Raw genomic sequence first — 22,796 nt, forward strand, 5'->3', positions numbered from 1 at the left:
CACTCACTGCTGAACTGGTGCCTCCTACTGATACTCTGGCTACGTTTACATGGATAACTCTTTTTTGTGCTACAGCTCTTGTGCAAAAAGGCAGGTGTGGATGCTCCAGAGGGATTTTTCCAGAAGAAACCCCTACTGGCAAAAGCACAGGTGCTCTGATGGCTATTCTCTGAATGGCCATCAGAGCTTTCTTGCGCAAGAGCGTCCATGCAGTGCGGATGCTCTCTTTTGCAAAAGCACATTGCTTTTGCGATGCGCTTTGAGGTCTCGATGCGCTTTTGCACAAGAAGTTTTTGCAGAAGGTCTCTTCCGCAAAAGGTTTATTGCGCAAAAACCGTACAGTGTAGACGAAGCTTTGGAGAATCAGCTTGAGGCCAGCCGCCTCCCGCTCTAGTCCATGGTTGGCATACCCTCACTGTCCATTTTCAACTCTTACCACGTCCTGAGGAACCACAGGATCTTCTTCATGGCTTGTCCACATCACTCTCCGTGTTCCCCACTTCTGAGGAAGTTTAATCCCTCAGTAGGCCCACACAGTCCTCCTGTTCTCTGCCTCAGTGCCACTGACCCACTGGCTGGCAGGGGAACTCAGACCCAGCCTCTTTTTGGGTTCCAGACCAGGAACTGTTAGTAAGGATGTTACATTTAGATTAATCAACTAATCAAATAGTTGATGTAATTTGCATTGACTATTCAACTAGTCGATAAGGACGTCTCCACCTTTGAAATGCAGCAAGAGCCCTGATGACTCTTGCTACTTTTCAAAGGCAGAAGTGCCACCAGCTTCCCCGCTATGACCTGTCCCTTCTCCCAGCAGAGACCGTGCTTTTAAGCTTTTAAGCTGGCTCCCTCCAGTACTGGATCCTGCTGCCCCCTTGCTGCCTCTCTCTGATAGAGGCAACAAGATGTGTGCGTGTGTGTGTGTGTGGGGGGGGGGGGAGCAACTAGTTGCTTACATCTCTGTTACCTCAGCAGTCTGAGCCCTCTCTCTTTGACCTCACTGCTCTATCCCTAAGCTTCTTCCTACCACTAATTTCCACTTTTCTTCTTGGGGCTACCAGTTCCCAAGCCCTCCTCCCTAGGCATGAACACTGTCTGCACTCACTGCTCCTTAAACAGCTGCCTAATGGGTTAATTAGCCCCCATGGCCTGTATTAAACCCTGCAGGGTGAGTGCGGTAGTCACCCCATCACATTTCACCACTTATTTACTTTTTGGGAAGAGGTAACCAGTAGATCATACCTTCAATTCAGTGTGTGCATATGCTGGGACCTAGAAAGCACTGCCCAAGTAAAGAGAACATCAATAAAATTTGAAACAGACAGCTGAAAGGCCTCAAAAGCAAAAATCCATTGAAGGTCCCTTCTGTTGTCAGCGATCCTTACTTTCGTTGGCATTGCAGGCTACCAGCCAAACTGAGTCCCTGTCTCTTGGGGCTTCCAACCATCTGTTTATAGTTTTACAGAAAGACAGAACCCCAAAAACACATGAATTCACATGCACTTATCTAAGTATACTCTACATTATACACTCTTAAATTTACATCTTGGTACCTATGCAAAGTGTTTATTGTGCTATGGGTAGAGGTGCTACAAATCGTGAAGGAAACAGAATTTCATGACCATCGTTTATACAGTTGAATTCCGAATGATGACTGAGATGGTAAAGAAAAATCCACTCATCCTCACAAGAGAAAATGAGTTATCGATTGACTGTGGTATGCTGTATATCATAGTTCCTAAACGACAGAAACTCTGAGAACGGCAGCTAATTTTAGCTTCAATTTCCTCTTTATAATGGGAATGGCAATCAGATTTTCTCAGCACATTTAAAATACATAGTTTAAAGCCTGTGCAGATTAACTGGGGTTAAACTCTGATTGGCTGGACAGTATGGAGAAAGCTAAATTGGGTTTCATTTAAGAGGGTTTGGAAATCAAGTTTAGAATATGATGGACTGAAGCCTGAAATCTCATATAGAAATGAAGAACCTCATTCACCTCAACTCTGAACCCATATCTTTCAGAGTGATGGAGGAACCCCAGACATTCAAACTCATCTCTATAGTTTTGCATCTGGGTCAACTCCAGAGCTAAAAAGGGACTTGTGTTTTGGTCCTTTGCTTAGTCATGATCAACAAAAGCATTATTCTCATGACAGCAAGTGTTACCCTAAGACTGCTGCCCAGGATTGTGCTAATCTTGCAAAACACCAACCAGACCTGGCAAGATTTGGACTTCATGATTATTGAATTTATCAAGGTGCTTTTAGTCAGCCAGAGACTCACAGGCAGTATCTACATTAGCTTTTCTTTCTCTTTCAGATTTCCTGCTATTGCTAACACTATTGTAGCTTCATTGTAAGCAAGACACTGCTCTTCTATTCTTGTTTAGAGGAGAACGGTAACAATGGAATTGTAATAGAAATTATAGATGCAGTCCCTGGCTTTCCTGGATCTGGCTCCCAAGGCTCAGGGCTCCCGTCCAGCACTGGGGAGCCTGTGCTAGCACCCCAGTACCCCTGCCATCCCACCATGGGACGGAGCACACAATCTACTACCCTGAGCTCCCCCTGGGCTCTGGTATGCGCAAGGGGAATATAGAGCATGTCTTTCTCCTTCTCAGTCGGGGGCCATGTCAGTGAAGGTTTGGTTTTTCCAATTTGCTTCTCGCTAGTGTGCAGCCCCCGGCTGATTTTCCTGTGGGTCAGTAGCTCCCGGCCCAAAAAAGGTTCCCATCCCTGGTCTAAACAGAACATTTTTTCTTTAGTAACAAGCCCCTCCCCCACAAAAATCAATCTAATCTTAAGATTTAGCTTCACAGTGCAACTATAGTTAAATACAAATATGCAACCTTTGCCAACTAATTCTTTATAAAAATCCGTGAGTCAGGACAAGTAGAAATTCATGATGCTTGGTCAAAGCAAACCCTTCTGTTAGCTCCTGATCTGCTGATACAATCATACAAAGCTCTAAGATGCAGTTAGCTTTGGAAAAACATACTGTGCACGCCAACTTGCTTGTGGGTCTGGCTCAGGATCTGACACTTAACCTAGGAACAGCCAGACTTTAAAATCATTCCTGTGGCATCAGGAAAGAACACTGCCACATCAGAAAGATTTCGAGCAACTTGCCAACATCACCATTAACTCTTCCTGAGGAAAATCTCCTCCCGCTTTTTTGTGTGACAAGGAACCTTCTAAAAACAACAAAGTGCGTGTGCGACCTACTAGTAGTTTCTTTATCTGAATGTACTGTATATAAAACAATCACTTTGCATCCCTCCACTCACCCTCACATGCTCTTTCTATGCCATCCTACCATACTCCTCTATCTTTCCAAGGATTCTCTGCATCTTTTCCCACCACCCCAGGCTGCATGTACCCCCAGGCTAAGGCTTCCAAGCCTCCCATGCATACCAGGGCTGTGCGTGCACTCCCATTCACTCTTTCCTGCCATATCAGGGTCTCCCATTCTCCTCCCTTCCCACCATTCAAACAGAGAAATGTCATCAAATTGAGTGGAAGCTCTCAAGCTCAGCTAAAAATACAATTACTGAAATTCAACAGAACATGACATTTCCAAAAGTTGAGAGTTTTACTCAGAAGCCCCATAACTTCTACATTTGTGCCATGTGGGTGAGAAGCATTTTCTTGTGGGAATGAGAATTTGCGCAGGAAAATCTGGCAGTTATGTAAAAAGGGTGCTGCTGCTTTTCTGTGGACAAAACTGGTGAAGGCACAAATTTGCTATATCTAAACAGCAGCTTTATTCCAAAGTAATGTAGTGCACATCTACACAGCAAGCCCATTATTTCAAAATTAATTTGACATCATGGACTTCTTACTCAGACTCCTGTAACCCTCATTGTATGAGGAGTAAGAAAAGTCAGGGGGAGAGTGCTCTATTTCAAAATAACTGCTGTGTAGACAACACCAAAAGAAGCTATTTTGACTAGAGCTACGTAATTAGCGTAGCTCAAGTTACGTAGCTTATTTCGAGCTTAGCTCTGCTGTGTAGACATGTCCCTAGTGTCCAGATGCAACACTTGTCTAACAGAGACAGGACTTGATTCTGGTCCCACATGAACGTAGTTCTGTCAATGGACTTACACCAGTTTAAAAATCAAACATAAGTGAAAGCGGAATTAGACCCAGCAAGCATGTGTGGGCGGGTATGTTCTGAGGAGACTGAATGGTGCATCTGCAGTTGCCGCCCTGAAGGAACCAAGACTGTGTGAATAGCTTCATAATAAATAGGCTATTTTGAAATTTAATACCATAGAAAAAAAATGCACGCAAAAGCTGAAACCATCCCCCCACATCCTCCAGCCACACTTTGAACTGCTGCTTACAGAAGTGATTTGCAGAACTTGTGTTCAAATGGGGGAAGGGGGCCAAGGCACATGAGGAAAGTATTGCAAATACTGCAACAGGCAAAAGATACTGTTGGCCACTTCAGCAGAGGAGGCCTATTTCTATAAGGCAGCACAGTGGTTTTAAAAATTACCTGAAAATAGTCTTTAAAAAAAATCTAATAATTCTAGAATAGTGTAGTGAATGCCCTTCTGAGTAGGGTAATGGCATCATTCCAGGGGTTCATGACTGACATAACTTACAAATATTTTAAGGTCAAAATGTCCAAATCGCCTCTTGCTCCACATGGGAGTACCTGCATGAACTACTAGTGAAGTGAAATGCACAGCAGAAGCTTGCTCTAGTCTCTGACACTAACCTATTGAGTTCAGACACAGAAGTTACAGTGCTGTGTATCTCTGTCTCATCATATAGGGTCAGATGAGTAGACACTTTCATCCCCCCACAGCAGTTTGTTTTATAACAGGTATGAAGTCACCAGCACAATGCAAACTGGAGCTGTTGAGTGAATAGGTGTTGGCAGAGCACGTGTTACTCTTTGGCTAGGTCTACACTACACCCCTCTGTCGGCAGAGGGATGTAAATAAAGCACATCGAAAATGCAAATGAAGCGGGGGTTTAAATATCCCATGCTTCATTTGCATAACCATGTTCGTACAGGATCTGTCAAAAAAAATCACCCAGCTGTCGGCAGAACTGCATCTAAACCACGGTTTCAGATTCGAAATGGCGCTTGTTCGAAACAGCGCCAGAATGTGATTATGCAAATGAAATGGGGATATTTAAACCCTCGCTTCATTTTCACTTTTGATGTGCTTTATTTACATCCCTCTGCCAACAGAGGGGTGTAGTGTAGACCTAGCCTTTGAGGGGGAATTAGGCACATTTATTAAACATTATTATTTTCAGGTCACTTTTAAAACAACAAACTTGTGTGCTTTCTACCCTGAGAAGGCACCCAAAACACAGATAGCAACAGAAAAAAAAATCAAATTCTCTACATTACATGCTAAGGATCAAATAATAACCTTTCACAGATATAAGACCCCTTTATCAACTTCACATTTAACTGAGCACAGAATTTGTCCCCAACTGGTTCTATTTCTATATTCTGTTTTGGTTTCCTTCTCTCCCTCCACATCTACTTTCATTTCTTTGTTTAGTTGTACCCTAGTCTAGTCTCTTTTTGCAGCTCTTGTTTTTAATTTGCTTGGAAAATTAATAAATATTCTCCCCCTTTTTTATGTAACAGAATGATACAGTAGCCCATTTTATAGAAAGTTTCCCCATCCCTTCATTTGCTCTTGCCCCACTGTTCTGATTCTCCTAGCTTTCCCTTTTATACTTCTTCCAGTTATACTGGTTATTTGTGTTCACTCTTGGCAGCAGAATTAAACTTAGACCATGACTACCTGAGAAACGCACAGTAGCTTAAGTTACAATTCTTTTTCAAATTGATGTAAATACCACCTGCAAACGCCAGTGTGGACACACTTATTTTAAGAGTAGCAGATTTTGATTTATGTACAGAAGTTCCTAAATGATTTACGCTAAACCACTATTAAACTAAAATCATGTAACTCAGGGTTTTTCCATTGTTGTAACTAAATTATTTTAGAATTTTAGAGCAGTGTTTCTTAAACTTTTTAAGACTGAGGAACACCCCAATTTTTGTTTTTTTAAATGAGGAACACCAAGGATTTTTTGTTGAGGAAAAGGAAAAGGAAAAGGAAAAGGGCCAGGGAGAAAGTTGGGGGGGAAGTCAGGGGAAAGTTATTGAGGAAAAAAGTCACCTGCCACTTTAAGGATGGCCATTTTGAATTCTGTTGTTCTCCGCAAAACACCTCCAACTGCGGAACACAGTTAGAGCCACCCCTTTAATTAAACTGGTACAGCTCTCCCTGTAGGCAAGCCCTAAGCATCACCCTGAGCACAAAAAGGAGCAAGGCAGAAAGGAAGGGAGAAAGAGCCATTGTGTTGGGAAGAAATAATTACACATACAACATCTATAAAAATGCCAACCACTGATATGCCCACTACCTAAAGCTGCACAGAAATAAGACTCCCAGCTGATGGAGTCAAGTGCACAGTCCTTAAGAGAATACACATGCTGGCAAATGTCCCTGTGGTCAAAGAGTTTTATTTTATAATTTTCCAGTATTGCCAGGTCCATGCAATTCAAAAATCTTGAGACTAACTTAAACAGTAGCTTTTTTTGGTCTTTATTTGCCTTTTTATTTTGAGTCTTTAGGCTTTATGTTTCTAACTTCTCTGTGACCGTGGTGACTAGAATCTTCCTTTCCCCCCTCCCCCCTTTCTTCCACTGAAAGCTGAAATCCTCAGTATTTATAAGATTCCAGGAACTAGGATTTAAAGTAAAACAAATATTTTGAAGATGGAAAATTGCTTTACTTTAGTTTGCCATTTTCCTTCACAATGTAATATTAGAACAATGAACAATAGGACCATCACAGAAAACTCATTAGCTATCATGAATAGATGGGTTACTTCTTTACAGTTCATATGGTGACTAGGTTTCCATTATATTCCCAATTTTTACCCTTCCTCTTGCTACACCAGTCTCCTTTTAATGTCTTTTTGTTTAGACCTGTGGCAGAAGCAGTGCTTTTGGAACATCTGGTAAGTAAAGTGACAAGCCACTAGAAAAAATAATCAAAGATTTTTATTTTTTGAAAGAGAGGTTTCCTGTCTCTTGATCTGGTAGAATTCAAAGAAATGCTACCATTCAGATTATGCTGCTGTCCTCAAATGTAAAATGGCGTCTTTTGGGGGACAAAATTAAAGATGCTCATTTTCATTTTACTGGTGAAACACTGATATGCACTTGGGTTTTTAGAGAGTCCTGGTAAAGGACTCTCACTGGAGCAGAGATTCTCAATCAGTTTGGGAGCTCACAAAATTTGTGAGTTCTGCAAGATCAGAGAAACTCAGCTAGTGCAAAGAGCCTATTTAGCAAAGCTTAAGAACTCCTCAAACTAGGGTTGCCAGATGGTTTCAACAAAAATACCAGACATTTGACATTACATCACAATCTATATTATATCTTATTTAGAATATACTGGACATTTATATTTTCTCATTTATATTTTATCAATTTGTTTCCCAAACAGAAAGCTTAAAATACTGGACTATCCGTTTCAAAACCAGACACCTGGCAACCCTACCTCAAACTCCTTGGACCTGACTCAGATAGCTCTTGCTTGCAGCCTCCTGGGTTTATCAGCTCCGCAGTACTTAGAGTTACCCATGTAAGTTCTGCAGAGTAAATAAACCCAGAAGCTGGTCTTCTGTGGGAGCTTTCACCTGGCAGAGTTTCCAAGTGACACACTTAAGCAAGTAGCGTCCATTTGCTGCTAGGATCAGGAGAGAAGAGCAGCACCGGAACAGCTGTTGTGAGAGGGCCTTGTATTGCTATCCAGGGACAGATAGGAGGATAGCTTTGCACAGCAAGACAAGGGACATTATGGCCCTTAATGTGTGCTCAATGACTTTTGTACTGATGTTTTTAATCCCTACCTTAGGACTCAAGTGAAGGCCAGCATGCAGTTTGTAGGAGGGTTTTTTTTTTTTAAAATGAACAAAAAATTGTCTGTCAAGGAAAAAAAATCAATACTAAAAGGTAATGGGAAGAAATAGGTATTTTAAAAATGTTAAAATTCCAACCTTTACTTTCATACTTCTCCTTGAGCCCCAACCATCATATATCACAGTTAACACAGGACTCCCATTATCACAGAAAGACACTCTTGCCAATACAATACTGGAAGGTAGACCTTCCACTAACTTTCCTGAATAGGGATCGGCTGCAACATTTCCACATGGTCCTCGATACAGGGATAGTCTCACTGCATGTTGTGAGAGACCATACTTTTGAAAATTATACACACACAAAAAGGAAGACATTTCTTTCATGATACATTGCTAGAATTGTCCCATTACTAAGTGGAGGATAAATGACAGTAAGAATGCAGTTCCTCAGTTAAGGTTCTCTTTCTCTCTATCTTGATTTCCAGGATCTTTGCTTAAATTTTCAGAAGTACTAGTACAACATTTCATTTCCGGTCTTTCAGGGGTTTAATCTTACTTTTAATTTCATGCCAACTCTGACTTGCAAACTTTTTTTTAAATTTCTTAAATTACAGTTCTCTAGGAACGTTTAAAATTGAGTGTGTCTTTTGACTTGTTAAAAGAAAAAATGCAGCTTGGAAATTTAAAGTGAAGATCTCATTCAGTCTACTTATTCCTTTGTATTCCAAGTGGAACATGAAAGACATTGGATTCAGTTTCATTCCGGACACAAAATTTCCAAGCATGGGAAATTCAAAGTAGAGGAAATATTGAGGCAGAATCTTCATAGGAAATCTAGAGTGGATACAGGAGAAGAGCAGAATGGACAGAAGGGAAAATAAGAATCCTGTACTAAGTGAATAAATTCTTGTTGTGTGTGCTAAAAGAAGGAAATGTACATTTTCTTTTCTTACTATCAACATTTCCTACACTAGCTGACAACTTCTACCCACTTTTTAAAAAACACTATCCTGTATTTATTAGTAGCTGAACATTAGTTTTATAAAACTGATTCATTTGTTCACTAAAGAATCCACAAAGGCCCTTCACAAAAAAAAGCCAGTAAGTGTCGTCAGTGTAAATCTGAATAAATAAATATTTTTAAACAATTCACCTGTACACCATCCCAGTGCAACAAGCCATGCTAAATGCTCTTTCCATGCTCATAGTAATGCCTCCGAGTTTGCTCCTGTAATAGCTCACACTTACAAACAGCTACCAACCCAAGTCTTCTACTAAAGCCTTCCGAATCAAATAACTATTAAAAGGGATCTTTAAAAATGTACCTTGAGAGCGAGTAGAAACAGACATTTCAGAAAGACTAACCTGTGGTGTTTAATCCGTTGGAAATCACCAAATTCTCAAGTTCCCCTAAATAATCTTGTTGCTTGTTTCCTGTAAGAGCTGCATGTGACATCACCACTTCCTCACCACACCTTGTTAAGAAGCATACTGGTTAGAAGCATATAAAGAACCACAAACACACTGTAACTGCTGTGTTAAGAAACAATTCATACATTTCTGCATAGCCAGGAAGGCACCAATACATTCCTTTTGGGGCTGATCTCAGACGACTAAAGGGATCACTATCTGATGCTCACTTATATTAATGCTGCACTGTGAATGACAATATAATTAGCTGGCTTTTTTTTTTTTTTTTTTTAAAGGAAGCATGAATGGCCTCATCAGGCACCAATTAGGCACTGATGCTGTGGCGCATGGGTATGAAATTTCAGTCTGAATATATTGCTCACAGGCTTTTCAGAATAGTACTAGGTTCAAAGTATCGATTTTGCATAGAGGAAAAATGTACTAAAAATTTGTTTTGTGGAAAAATAGTAGTCAGTACAAAAACGTACACATCATTGACACAATGTACTTATTTCTCAGAGATGTTCTCAGGAGCAATTCTTTAATGCTTATAAAGTGCTTTGAAGACAAACACTCTTTTCATTTACTGTAGTGTACATGCCAAGTAACTCCATCCAATGACGGACTTGACAAACACGCAGGAACAGAACATAAACTAGGTAGGAGAGGGTTGGTGAAAATTATGAATATGATTACACGGTTACTCATTAGATAGTGCTTTTGAAATGTATTTTCAGCAGTGATTTGAAGTCAGGAATGGAGACCTGAGCAGTGGATTTTGGATGAGCATTTCAGTCCTCAGTGGCACCATGAAAGGACACACCAAGATATTGTAAGGAAAAAGAATTATAGGAAGCTGCCATTACAAATGGACTAAAAAGACATGGAAAAAGGAGAAACAAAATATTGTAATGCTGAAAGATGTTAATGGTGGCCAACAATCACAGACCTGGTGAGAAACGATGGGTGCCCTAAACAGCCTTTTTTTAAAAAGCACACTGAAGGAATAATTAATTTTTTGTTTTGTGATAAATGAAACAATAGAAGCCACAGCTAAAGGTAAGTGCCACCATGGCAAGACTTCAGTAGAAACTAAGCCACATAGACTGAAGGGTTTCCTGACTGAAAATGCAGGGGGTAGGGCACTGGTTTGCTTCTGTGTGCCTCCATGTATGTTTAAAAAAAACAGAAAGCAAGTGTGCAGAAAGAGAAGCAATGGGAGTGAGGCTTGGCAGAAAGCCCTCAGAATGAGCTTTGAGCATATTACTTGCAGAGAAGGAAGATTTGGATTTCTGGATGAGGAAACTGCTTCCCATTTGTTTCTGTGTTCAGGGAAAACAGACAATTGTGTGCAAGTTAACAAGAATGCATCAAAAAAATAGATGACTCAATTAATCAATTTCTCCCCTGAATAGAAACCATCACACAAGGCCCCAGGCTAAAAGGGGCAACAATATAGACTGATTTCTTATCCGATCTATTCTGTCTTCCCCAAGATCTCTGAAATATGAAAGGCAACATGCATCTACGAAATTATAGGGCTCCCCAGTTCCTGGAAAAGCTATTGCATTTCTCCTTCCACTTTGTACCACCTGTCCTCATGAGGTGGGTGCTGTGTCCACATATTTTCACAATAAGTCTTTCATCTGAACACTTCAAAACACTTTTCCTCAAATTGGCAAGTATTAATCCATGTTTCGGATGGGTAAAAAAATGGAGGAAGAGAAAGTTAAGTAACTTGCCTCATGTCATAAAGTGAGTAACTGGCAAACAGACCTGCCTCCTAGCCCTATGCTCTTATCACTAGGAAGGATTGCCCAAGATTGGAATGGGGGAAGTGCTTTATGAATTCATCTTCCCCCACAACAATTTATACCAATCGGGACAGCAATACCAATTCAAAACTTAAGAAAATTTGGGTGCTGGATGTTAGGTAAACAATCCTCCAAGAAAACAAAGAGATTAATATTAGGAGGGCACAACTCTGTGTGTGTCAGTCTGTGTGTAAACTAAGCACCTGCATGCAAACTGGGTACTTGTGCATGTAATTCCCATTTTGGATCTACAAGTGCCTGTTTGTGCATGCACCTGCAAGTGCCTGTGCTCACACTGTGTGCATGCATGCACAACCCTATGTTTGCAGACATCCTTGCTGCCTCCACCATTGAAAATTTGGGCCCAAATGAGGAAATAAGGGCCATAGTATTACTTACATTAGAAGACAATTTAGAGCACTGTGAAATGCTTTCAGTTAGAATAATCTTTCTCTGAGCATGCAAACATTCTGCTCTGTATGCCTCAGCACTAGAGGAATGAAGGGAAGTTGAAGAGTTCAGGAACTTGCTCTATGTTTGTTCACAACACACTGCTCCATTGTACTCATCTTCTGCTTAAACCGATCCTTTAGAAGTTTTTCAGGAGTAACAGTCACTGCTGATAAAAGTGGAGATTTTTTTATTACACGAAAAAGGCAACATTTACAATGGCACATTTAATATAGGAACTGCTAGTTAGAAATAGAAAGCTAGATCCTCAGTTGTTCCAGGTCTTGGCTTGGTGCAGATGGGGGTGAAGGGGGCATAGGACGCTCTGTACACTTAGGGGACAGGTTGTCTTCCAAGTAACTTAGAGCAGCCTCAGTGCTGCTTTAAAATTATGCCTGGCCATAGTTGTTCCCAAGGAGCTGCCACAAACAAGAGATAATCAGAGTGCGGCAGTACTCCAGCATTACCTTCCTTGTCCTGAGGTGGTGGTGGAGCTCTAGCTAGGCCATTCTTGTACTATCAGGGAAATTTACAACACCTCCCACTTAGCTGGATCTTCTGGGTTTGTGGGTGCTTGGAGTCTCCACTGTAGCTGCTCTGACATCTCCAAAATAAGGATGGAAATGTGCACCCGAAGGTCTTTATGTCCACCTCCCATGGACAAACTCGTTTTTCTCTTCTATCATATTGTCCATCCATGCCAGCCATAGGGGGGCTGTACTCTGGTAGATCTGGGAGCACTGCTGTCTCTGGCAGGGGGTGTAACCCAATATATTCATTACGAATGACTGGCTCACCTCCTAATGTGGTGTGTCCTATACACACAGTGAAACAAAGCCATTCCTTTTTTTGAGGGCAGGAGTCAATACCTAAGGCTGTGTCCAGACTCAGGGGTTTTTTCGGGAAAAGTAGCCTTTTTCCGAAAAAACTTCACCTGCGTCTAGACTGCAGCCGCGTTCTTTCGAAATTAAATCGAAAGAACGCGGCTTTTCTTTCGACGGCGGTAAACCTTATTTCACGAGGAAGAACGCCTTCTTTCGAAAGTGCTTCTTTCGAAAGAAGGCGTTCTTGAATGTAAATAGGGCTTCTTCGAAAGAGAGCATCCAGACTCACTGGGTGCTTTCTTTCGAAAAAGCGGCTTGCTCTTTCGAAAGTTCCACGTGCAGTCTAGACGCTCTCTTTCGAAAGAGGCTCTTTCGAAAGTATCTTTCGAAAGAGCCTCTTTCGAAAGAGGCTTGCAGTCTAGACATAGCCTAAGTTCCTCCCGGTGTGCAGCCATATAACCAATGAAGGGGTGATATATGCAATAACTAGACAGTAAGTTATATGAAAGGGCAGATTTTTAGAATTGGTCCTGATCCTTCCCTCGCTGATATCACTACAATATGCAACAGTAACTTACAATTGAAGAAAAAAAAAACAGAGCACCCTTACTAGGAGTGAATGGAGTGGGGGTATAGATCTAGAAAAGAGTAATGTAATGTACCACTGAGAATTGTTGTTGTAATGTCATATTATGAGATTTTGCCACACCTGCACACTTAAACAATTGAACCTTTGGGTCAAAGATCATGCTAACAAACTTCAGAGTATCTACCAGTACTACGTACAGTACCATCTTTTATTCACGCAAGCATACATGCTTTTGTAAGATGCTAGTACACATGGCTATCATAATTTATAAATGACGTTTGTTGTCCCAGATGGTTTCAGAGAGCAGAACAAAAACCATGGAATGTTTGAGGCTTCTTACTTGAAAAGAGCAGAGTTTATGAAAATACTTGCCAGTATATTGGACAATATACACAAATGGAGAATGCACAGCCCAAAAGTCAATTTGTGGCAACCGTGCCAGAGCTAGTGCCCGCCGTAGAGAGTTGGACCACATATCGGAGATGTGGAAATTCACATATACTTAACTAAATCTGGCAGTCTGCGCACACACACTGATTACTAAAATATTGTGAGATATTTTCTATATCTAATGTTCCCCTCAGAGCCATAACTGCGCAAAAAGCCATTGCACCAACGTTACTGGGTAAGAGTTTGTACTGGTCCTGAACTTTAACAAGCAAGACATACATGAATGTAGGATCACTACAGCATGTGCAACTGCTAACAAGTAAAGAACCATAGACAGATAGATACAACACTATTTGTTGATTTCATCTTATTTCATCTCATCCTCTTGTCTGAAGCAAGCTGGGATTGGTATCTGACTCACTGATTATATTGTTTCAGTGCTTACAAAGCCATTATATAGAACTTAAAACTATTTTTTAAATAAACCATTTTTCATATTTAAAAAACCCTTTACAATGACCCTGTTACGAGTTTTTTAAAAGGACAATTTTATATTAGGGGCTAAATAACCTCCTACCTCCATTCTTTAACCAAATACCAACTGTAACTACTTAACATACTGCTTTGCTTGAACACTCAAATGCTAACATATCTACATATATTTTAAGGACAGGTTCTCTTAATACTGAATATTTTAAAAATAATAATCTTCCAATTCTTTTGGTATTGGGACACTGAAGAAGAGGTGTTCAAATGTCAAAGCAGGAGTGTGGTAGGCAATAGATGCTGAAAGAGGTTCAGGCATGGAAACTGGGACTTCTCAACAGTTTATAATCCCTGCTGTTTCCATCCTCTTGCTCATTATCAGCACAGATGGGGGCTGCAGATTAGTAAACAGTAGGAGTTTGGTAGTGGGGTGAACTAGAGCATGTGTGATATAGGGCTAGGTGTCCTGTTGGCATCAGCGGGACTTTGTAGTGAGATTTAAATATTTACTGGATGTCAGAGAGGCTCCCTTTAACAAATATAAGAACATTTTCCTGTTCCTTAAAAAGTATGACTGATAAGTGATCCGAGTCAAAAAAGGACTTCAAGCAAATCTTTGAGAACCAAAAGTTTTGAGTTGAACTCACCTTTCCAGTTATCATTTGGAAGAACTGAAACACCGCGCACACACACACACACACACAAAACACTCGCTGTTCTCATATCATTTCTGACTTGTGGGAAAACAGAAGAAAAAGGAGTCTTGCCTCAAAACCTAGTGTGTGGAGAGCCTTTGAAAAGATTCAAATAAATGAATTTTGAATATTTTCCAACAAAGTTCAAGCTCTTTAGAGGTCTATGCCTACTGTTACAACTAGAGGCACATGCAAAGAAGAGACTAAGTTTTTTAGTTTCTGTCCACTGTTCTAGCTACAGGATGCATAGTCATACAGCTAAATCTTTGCTTGGTACCATCAAAAGATCAAGAAACTAGTTAGCTTTTCTACATATAGTGAGTAATAATTGCTAAACTGGCAAATAGTAGTCTGGCTCCTCCCCCCCCCCCCCCCCCAAAAAAAAACAAAAACAAAAAGTCCTGTTGGATTAGAGGACTCCAATTTTAGCCTAATATCAGGAATCAGAAAAAGGACTTGTTATGATGAATTGTATTGGTGTCTGTCTGTATCCACACAGTACATGATTTCTAAGTCTACTGCACTTGGATACAGAATAAGACTGATAATGACAGAGCAGCATTTAAAAAAAATCATTTCTGGTTATTTCAATCCTTCCCCACTTCCCTTCCCCCCTAAAAAATGGCCATTTTTACTACAGAGGGCCTTACACTTCTCTCATTTATTCCAGTGCAAATCAGGGGTCTAATTACAATTGTATTCATTATAGCCACTAGTATAAAATCCCTGGAAGTAAAATCAGAATTTGTCCCATGCTTCGCAGAAGGTATTACAGCAGAATACCTCCAACACTTTTCTAGATTATTGAGTTGTTAATGGCATGTCTGCTGGCTACTCATCCTTTTGACTGCATTCCCATTAGATTGTGGTGATGGTGATATTAAAAAGCAGAAGTTTAATTCAGCAGCAGCAATTCGGAGTTCTAAAGGTTGTTCATACCGTATCATAGATATGCTTTCTGGTATCAAGAGTTTCTGTAGCTTGTATAATTGGATACAGCATTCCTTAGGAAAAAAAAATCAGAACTCCCATTGACCTCAGATGAGACCCTCAACTCTGCTAGAACAGAGTAACATATTTCTCTTTCCCAAATGTTTGAATCACAAAATTTTACATTCATATTTGAGTCCAGCTTGGTTGTTTGTTTTTTTTACTTGACACACTGTTAAAATTTAGAGCTTTTAAGATCAGAAGAAATATTATTGATCATCTGAGAAAGACACTGGCCTATCAATTTGGAGCTGGTGTGAGTGGCAAAAAAGAAGAGAATGCACTTGAGGTTAAGTAAAAACATTGGTAACCACACACCTTGTCACCTTCCTGTGTCACACAGGCCACAGAATTTCCCCAATTAATTTCTGTTTCAATGCCATAACTTCTGCTTGAACCAAACAGAGAGAGAGTGTTGAAATCCCTAAATCAAAAAAATAGAGATTCTACCACATCCTTAGCTAAAATTGTTCCGGTAGAGGGAAATTTGTAATTTGAGCATTATTTCTAGTCTGAATGTGTAATAGTTTCAAATATTAATTCTGTTCTTGTGGAGTTTAGTCATTACTAATTACAGACAAACTATTAACAACTCTTAATTTACAACATGTACACACAGTGTAAACCTATTTTAGGATTTTCCACATAGGTAAATATACCACATAGGTATATTCCACAGCAATTGGACACCTAATCTACATAAAACTCAGAATCTCACTGCTAATAAAGTAGTGATGTGCATCTCTGCTTTTTTTGGAAAATTTACCAGCAATTTCACATGAACAGGAGTTTTGGCTTAGTGAAGAATTTAAGGTTCTAATATGTTTCCATTAGCTTTTTTAAAATTCTTATTAATTAGCCTTGGAAACTGATGTGCTCCATTTTAGAGGGCAGTCTCAGGGCCTATGTGTCACTGAAATGCCACTCACACCCTAGGGATGTAACACAGGCAACATCCCTACAAGTTTACTCAGATTACTATGCCCAGTGAGCATCTGACCCGTCCTGAAAGGTTTTCTTGCTTAGGCTAAGGGAAGGGGGTTAGGCTTCTGCGGATTCATTCCTTGACCACCTCATGCATTTCAACGTGAAAGCTAACTAGTATCTCTTCTGATGCAGACATTTGTCCCACTAGAAATAGACGCCCATGAACTCACTCATTTCTCTCACCAAACAGACGCTTGTCCAAGAGGAGAGACAAGCGTACTCACCTTCTCTCTCATCTCCCAAAGAGCAACCAAAAGCTAGGAAATGGCAGCCATGTTCAGTTAAGACCAGCCTGGCTAAGATTCAAACTGCTAATTTAGAAGTGAAAGGTTCATTGCCCCTTATCAGAGCCTGGCTCCAAATCTATCTCATCACCCAATTTTCAGAGAACCAAACTTGACAAGTTTTAGGAACAGCCTCATTATCTTAACAGAGAAGTGTGGGGAGTATTAATAATTATCTAAATATCTGTTAGAAATAAACAGTGACTCACAATAGCTGGGGGCTGTGGTGGGCTGGACAGACAGGAACCCATAGTGAATTTGGCCAGTAAGAGGGACCCTTGAAAATGCAGCCTAAGACTGAAAGATAATGCAGCTATCTGGTGTTCTGGCATCAAGCAATCTGACACCAGTGTAGTCAGCAGGAGTTCCATGGAAGAATGAAGCCAAGGGTGAAAGACAATAAGCATCTGATTATTCAGAGATGAAAAAATAAACAGTAGAAGGCTAGGTCCTCAGTGGAGAAGGAAAGAATTGAACGAGCGCTTGAGCAGATGAATATGTGCTCCAACACTGTTATCTTGGGGCAGTGAGGAGTCTTGTCACCGTATATTTTGTAGCTAGGCTGTTTGAAGACTTCTCTTAGGTTATTTATCATGGAATAAAAATATTGTACAATCCAATTTCCAAAATTCAGCTTAACTAAGATTATGAGTACAGAACAGTCTTCAGGGAAGCAAACCAAGAGCACTGAGAATAGGCTACCAGCTAGGAGGTAGTGCTAAACCTCTTCTCTCCTTTATAAACTTAGGGTGCCCACGGGAGTGGAAATGGCACTAGGGTGCAAGACTCAATCATTTTACAGAGGTTCTTCCTGTGCCAACCCTATCTCCCTCGTTGTCTGAGTTTTCTATGGATCAGATTCCTTAAGGAATGAGTATGGTGCGCTTTGGCAGGCATGCTGTAGGTATTGTGGGCACGCCCCCAAGCATTGCATGCTGCAGGAGATTATAATGTCGCTTCATCCATTTTCCTGTTCGTACCAGCAGAGAAATGAGCAAAACCAGCTGTTAGTATGTTTCTATCTCCTCAGGATTGCATGTAGGCTTGGCAGTATTCAATTTAAATTTGTGATTGGTCAACAGTGATTTCACTGGACATGAAGAAACACATGAAAACAATATCCATTCATAGCACTCATTGAGTGCAGCCCTCCCATACAGTGCAGCCACAGAGACTCAGTATTCCAGCCTGGAGACAAGCAGGGAGCCCTTCGCAACTCTACTGCCATGGCTCAACTCATCTGTAAACTGAGTAAGGAGCTGTCCCTTTGCAGGAACCTCTGAACAGCAGTTTGTCCTCCTCCCAGTCCTGGCTGGGGTTTCTGCTCAGCCCCACCAGGACTGCGACCTTCCCCATATTTTGTACCTGCAAGGACCCAGTACCACAAGGAGCCACCACAGGTAATAACAGGCAGTTCAGCCAGGAAACTGAAACATATGTTAATTGGTGTTTCTCAAAGTGGTCCGTGAAACCACTTTGCAAAACCTATGAACTGGCCGCTTCGGTGCATTTACTTACTGGAGCCATGGAGCCTCATGGCTCCCATTCGCTTCAGTTCACTGTTTGCAGCCAATGGCAACCGCAGGAAGCAGCGTGGGCCAGGCCACGAAAGTGGGTTTCTCAAAGTGGTTTTGCACACCACTTTGAGAAACACTGATCTATATTAACTGCTGAATTCATGAAAAGAAATACAACTGAATTCGGCTAAGCCTACTTATATGTTAATTCCTTGATTTTATTTAACTTTGGATAATTACTATTCTCCCAGCTAAATAAGTTGCATTTTTAAAAACTTCTACATGGAATTGCCATTGTAAACACTAATTTTGAAACTTGACTGCTCATTTGTGTTTGATGCTCCCAAAAACACATTACTCCCTGCGTAACTACGCTTTCAACAACAAAGCCCTCTCATTTTATAGCTGACATTATGCCATACAGAATACCTGAGCTACACAAACTTCTGAGAATCAGCATTGATGTGTTTTACTGTGGCACAAAGTGTCAAGCAACGAAGGATGAAGGGCCTGTCACCTGGCCCTCCAGTAGTTGTATGCAGGGAGGTCAGAGGGAATTCCAGGGGAATTTAACATGCAGAAAGAATAAAGGATTGAGCCCATAGGGGCTACTGCATCAAACACATAAGGAAAAGCAGCTTCTCCCAGCATATCCAGGACAGAAACTTCTCAGAACTACATTCCAAACACTCGACAATAAAAGATGCTTGCTTGGTGCACATGAGGGGACACAAATTCATCCTATCCATCTCTTCAAGAAGTACAAATTAAAATAGAAACAGCCTCCTCTTCCACCCCCCACACACACCAGGAATACAAGTTCTTTTATTCCCAAAGAATTTTCTGGAGAGACGGATCATAAGTGCTAATTGTAATACATATAAAACAGGGTTTACTGTGGTTGCCCCATGCATGAAAAAGGAGAAGGGAAGGGAAAAAGGCTTTGTGCTTTCCATGCTGTGCAGCAGCTGCCTGCAGTCCCTGACCCTGCACTTCCAGACTTCCCAAAGGGAAGGCCATGGTCCTTCAATACATCAGCCAGCAGAGTTGGCTGGACACGGAGGCTACATCTATACTACGAGTTTTCTCGGCAAAAAAATGCTAATGAGGGACTCATTTGCATGAGTCGCAATCTCATTTGCATATTTTCCGCCGATCCATTTTTGCGCTGGGGTTTTTGTGCAAAAACAAGCAGCGTGGACGTTTTCTTTTTGCGCAAAACTCCCTTTTCCCACAAGATCGGTAAACCTTTTTGGGGGCATAAGGATCTTGCGGAAAAAGGGTTTTTTGTGCAAAAAGAAAATGTCCACACTGCTTGTTTTTGCGCAAAAATGGATCAGCAGAAAATATGCAAATGAGATCGCGACTCACGCAAATGAGTCCCTCAGCATATTATCTGCTGAGAAAACTCGTAGTGTAGATGTAGCCTTAAGGTATGTCTACACTATAGAGAAGATCGAAGCTGCTGCTGTCGATCTTCCAGGGTTTGAATTAGCGGGTCTAGTGAAGACACGCTAATTTGAACTGAGAGGGGCGCTCCAGTTGATGTCGGTCATCCTGCTTCCACAAGGAGTAAGTGAGGTCAAAGGAAGAGTGTTCTCCCTTCAACTTCCTGCAGCGTAGGCAGCGCCAAAAGCCGAGTTAAGGTACTTCAACTTCAGCAACACAATTAACGTAACTGAAGTTGCGTATCTTAATTTGTCCTTATCCCATAGTGCAGACACATCCACATGGAGTAATATGCTCTTTCCACTGAAGGGATGTAATAGTAAGCTGGGTACCCAGATCTTCCAAAGGAGGATCTCTGTGTTGAAGAACACCCCAAAGAAAAAAGCCTCCAAACCCAAAGTATCTGCAGAGGCAGGGAGAGCCTTGCTTGGACCTATCCTGCTGCTATTATCTCCCTGCAGCACCTTTTCCATGGGTCAGAGTAGAACAGGAGTTAGTCACATCTACCAATATTCAGTGTTACTGCAGGCACATCTGCCAGTTTCTGAGGGGATCATGCTGCATAGAATGACTTCTCCTTGGTCCTGCCAAGCCAGAGAGTCATCCACAACAGGCATTAGGGGATCCACAGATTGTTTATGGAGTGGAGGAGAAGGGGTTGTTGTGTTGGGCTCCCAACCCCCTTTCAGGGCTTTTCCTCCCCATTTCACTTGTATTTGCTTCCTTCATGCCTCACGGTGGAGGGTCTGAAATGGATGTAAAACCAAACTCTAATTAGTGCTTTGAAGTCGTAAGATGGTACATTATAGAAGTTCAGAGTATTATTACCCCATAATTTGTGGTCTCCAATTAGCCGCACCCTTGACAATGAAAAGAGATCTTGGCCAAAAGAGATGTTTCTGTTTAAGACTGGCATTGTCTTGCATCATTCCTACTGAAAAAGGTCATCAATGCCTCTCATAAAAGATGAGAATCTGTAATCAAGATATTGTGAATTTGCCTACAATATTCTAGCTAGAGATGTGAACGAGTAGTCGACTAGTCAATTAACCGATAAGCCTAGGCCTTATCAACTGTATCAGTAGCAGCAAGGGGTAGGGAAGCAGGAGCTGGTAGTCGGGTGAGCCAGCTTAAAAGCCAGCCCCCCACAGCAATGCCGCCACGATGCTGCCTGCCCCTCCTGTGTCTATCAGTGGCCCAGACTGGCTATAGACAGAGGCTGCTCCCGCAGCAGCCCCCATCTGCAGTGAGCCTTGGTGCACCTGTACACGTAGCATTCTAGGCCCGCCCACCTCGTTTGCAGAGCCACCCAGCAGCACTCACCACTCATTTTCTTGCTGGAAGGTGAGCAGTGGTGGTGCGTTCAAGCTTAGCAGAATGCCGGCGGCTCAGCTGACGGGGCTAGGTGGTGGGCAGCTGCCCCCTGTTGTGCTCCCGCTGGAGCCAGGGCACCATGAGGCCGTCCCTACTGGAACAGCCTCACCACAGCTCTGGTCCCAGCTCCAGTGGAACATCATGCAGCCCGGCTGGCAGCTGCCAGAGCCGGGCTGTGGTGAGGCTGCTCCTGGGGCCAGAGCCGCGGTGCACCTCTCCCCACTGGGTTTTGGTATTTTGGTTTTGTTGCTATTTTTTAGCTTATTCAAACTTACTTTCCTGAAAACACTGACATGTTTTTTGGGAAAGATGAGGTAATGGTTAGGGCTTGATCCACCATGAACTGGTGTCTATGCTGATTAATATGATGGTCTTAAAGATCTAATTTGAATACTAGTGTTATATGAAAAGGACATTCTCTTTAGATGATACCAGAGGCATTCAAGTCAAAACTCAAAACCTCTGTCTGAACAGTAAGAGGCAACATAACGCATCAGTTGGTTTATTTATTTAAAATGCTCTTACTCGGTTTTGAAAAATGGAATTGTGGACGTATTTGGGCTGTGGGGGGCTCCATGTTTTTTTTAAATCAACTCTACATAGTTTGAGCTCAGCTTGCAGTCCCTAGGGTTTCTTATATGTTTAAAAGTAAGTATGCACGTAATCGCTTTGCTGGATGTGCTAGGCACATCTTCTAACTTGCATCCTTACTGATACACCAGGGTTCAAAGTCAAGTTGGATCCTCTCCATCTTGTGTATAATCGCCAATAAAAGGTTTTATTAGCCAAATTCGCTACTTGGTGGCAGGTGTGCAACTCTCCCAGCTATGACAGATGAAGTATTAATTTTCTTTTAATTTGATTTCATATTAAATAAACATTTAAAGCAGGGGAGGGGAGCCTTTTTAGGGTCAGGGGCCTCTGACCCACGGAGGGGGGGAAAGGGAGAAAAAACAAACCACAGTCAGGGGCCACACACAAAAGTGACAAGCAAAACAAACCAACCAAGCCACCCTTACTGATGTGGCCCCCTGATTGACAAGGAGAAAGACATTCGCCACATTCAGGCTCAGGAGAGGCCCAGTCTGCTCAGGGAGCTGGTTTTTAAATTGGCTCCCCTTGCAGACCAGCTCCCCCCAGCACCCTGCGCTGCCTCTGATACAGAGGCAGCAGCACGGGGTGGCAGGGAGCTCCCCAGGAGTTAGGCCAAAGTGCACCGGCTGCCGGCCCCGCCCCAGGGACAATGGAATAGTCAACTAACTGCTAAGAATTCATGCAGTTAGTCCACTATTCTATTACTCGATCGTTAACATCCCTTATTGTAGCCAGGGCTTTGACTTGCCTTCACAATGACATACAGCAGCAGCTTTTCTTCTGCCATGCACCTGTGAGATCGCAGATGTTCTACCATGCAATTTCTCAATTTAGATGAATAAAAAAGGAAATTTTCAGTCATCTTGTGCTGTTCGTCAGTCATGGAACACTTCACATTCTAGTTCCCCACAACAGTGGGGTAGTTGACCTTCCTCTTCAGTCCAAGCACTGCCCTCCCCATTTTTAGGGAACTTGCAACATTTTTAAATCAGAGCCCTATAATATAACTAGCCCCTGCCCC

The 22,796-nt window shown here is 41.8% G+C and overlaps 1 protein-coding gene across 8 annotated transcripts in view; it reads right to left on the reverse strand.

Annotated features, from left to right (window-relative positions):
- Positions 1 to 22,796, reverse strand: part of WIPF1 (WAS/WASL interacting protein family member 1) — a 92,109-nt gene that overhangs the window by 54,637 nt on the left and 14,676 nt on the right. For 2 of the 8 annotated variants that reach the window (XM_075933662.2, XM_089779766.1), the window contains exons 2-3: positions 11,546 to 11,765; positions 9,288 to 9,397 (exon numbers count right to left, since the gene is read on the reverse strand). The exons of 2 other annotated variants lie outside the window; for them this stretch is intronic. The gene's annotated coding sequence lies outside the window, so the exon portion shown is untranslated. Of the gene's footprint in view, positions 1 to 9,247; positions 9,398 to 11,545; positions 11,766 to 22,796 lie in introns of those variants that run through there. 4 more of the 8 variants (XM_075933661.2, XM_075933664.2, XM_075933668.2 and 1 more) reach the window with 3 other exon arrangements.

Source organism: Pelodiscus sinensis, chromosome 7 (genome assembly GCF_052426305.1).
Source record: "Pelodiscus sinensis isolate ZL-2025 chromosome 7, ASM5242630v1, whole genome shotgun sequence".
Taxonomy (NCBI): Eukaryota; Metazoa; Chordata; order Testudines; family Trionychidae; genus Pelodiscus; species Pelodiscus sinensis.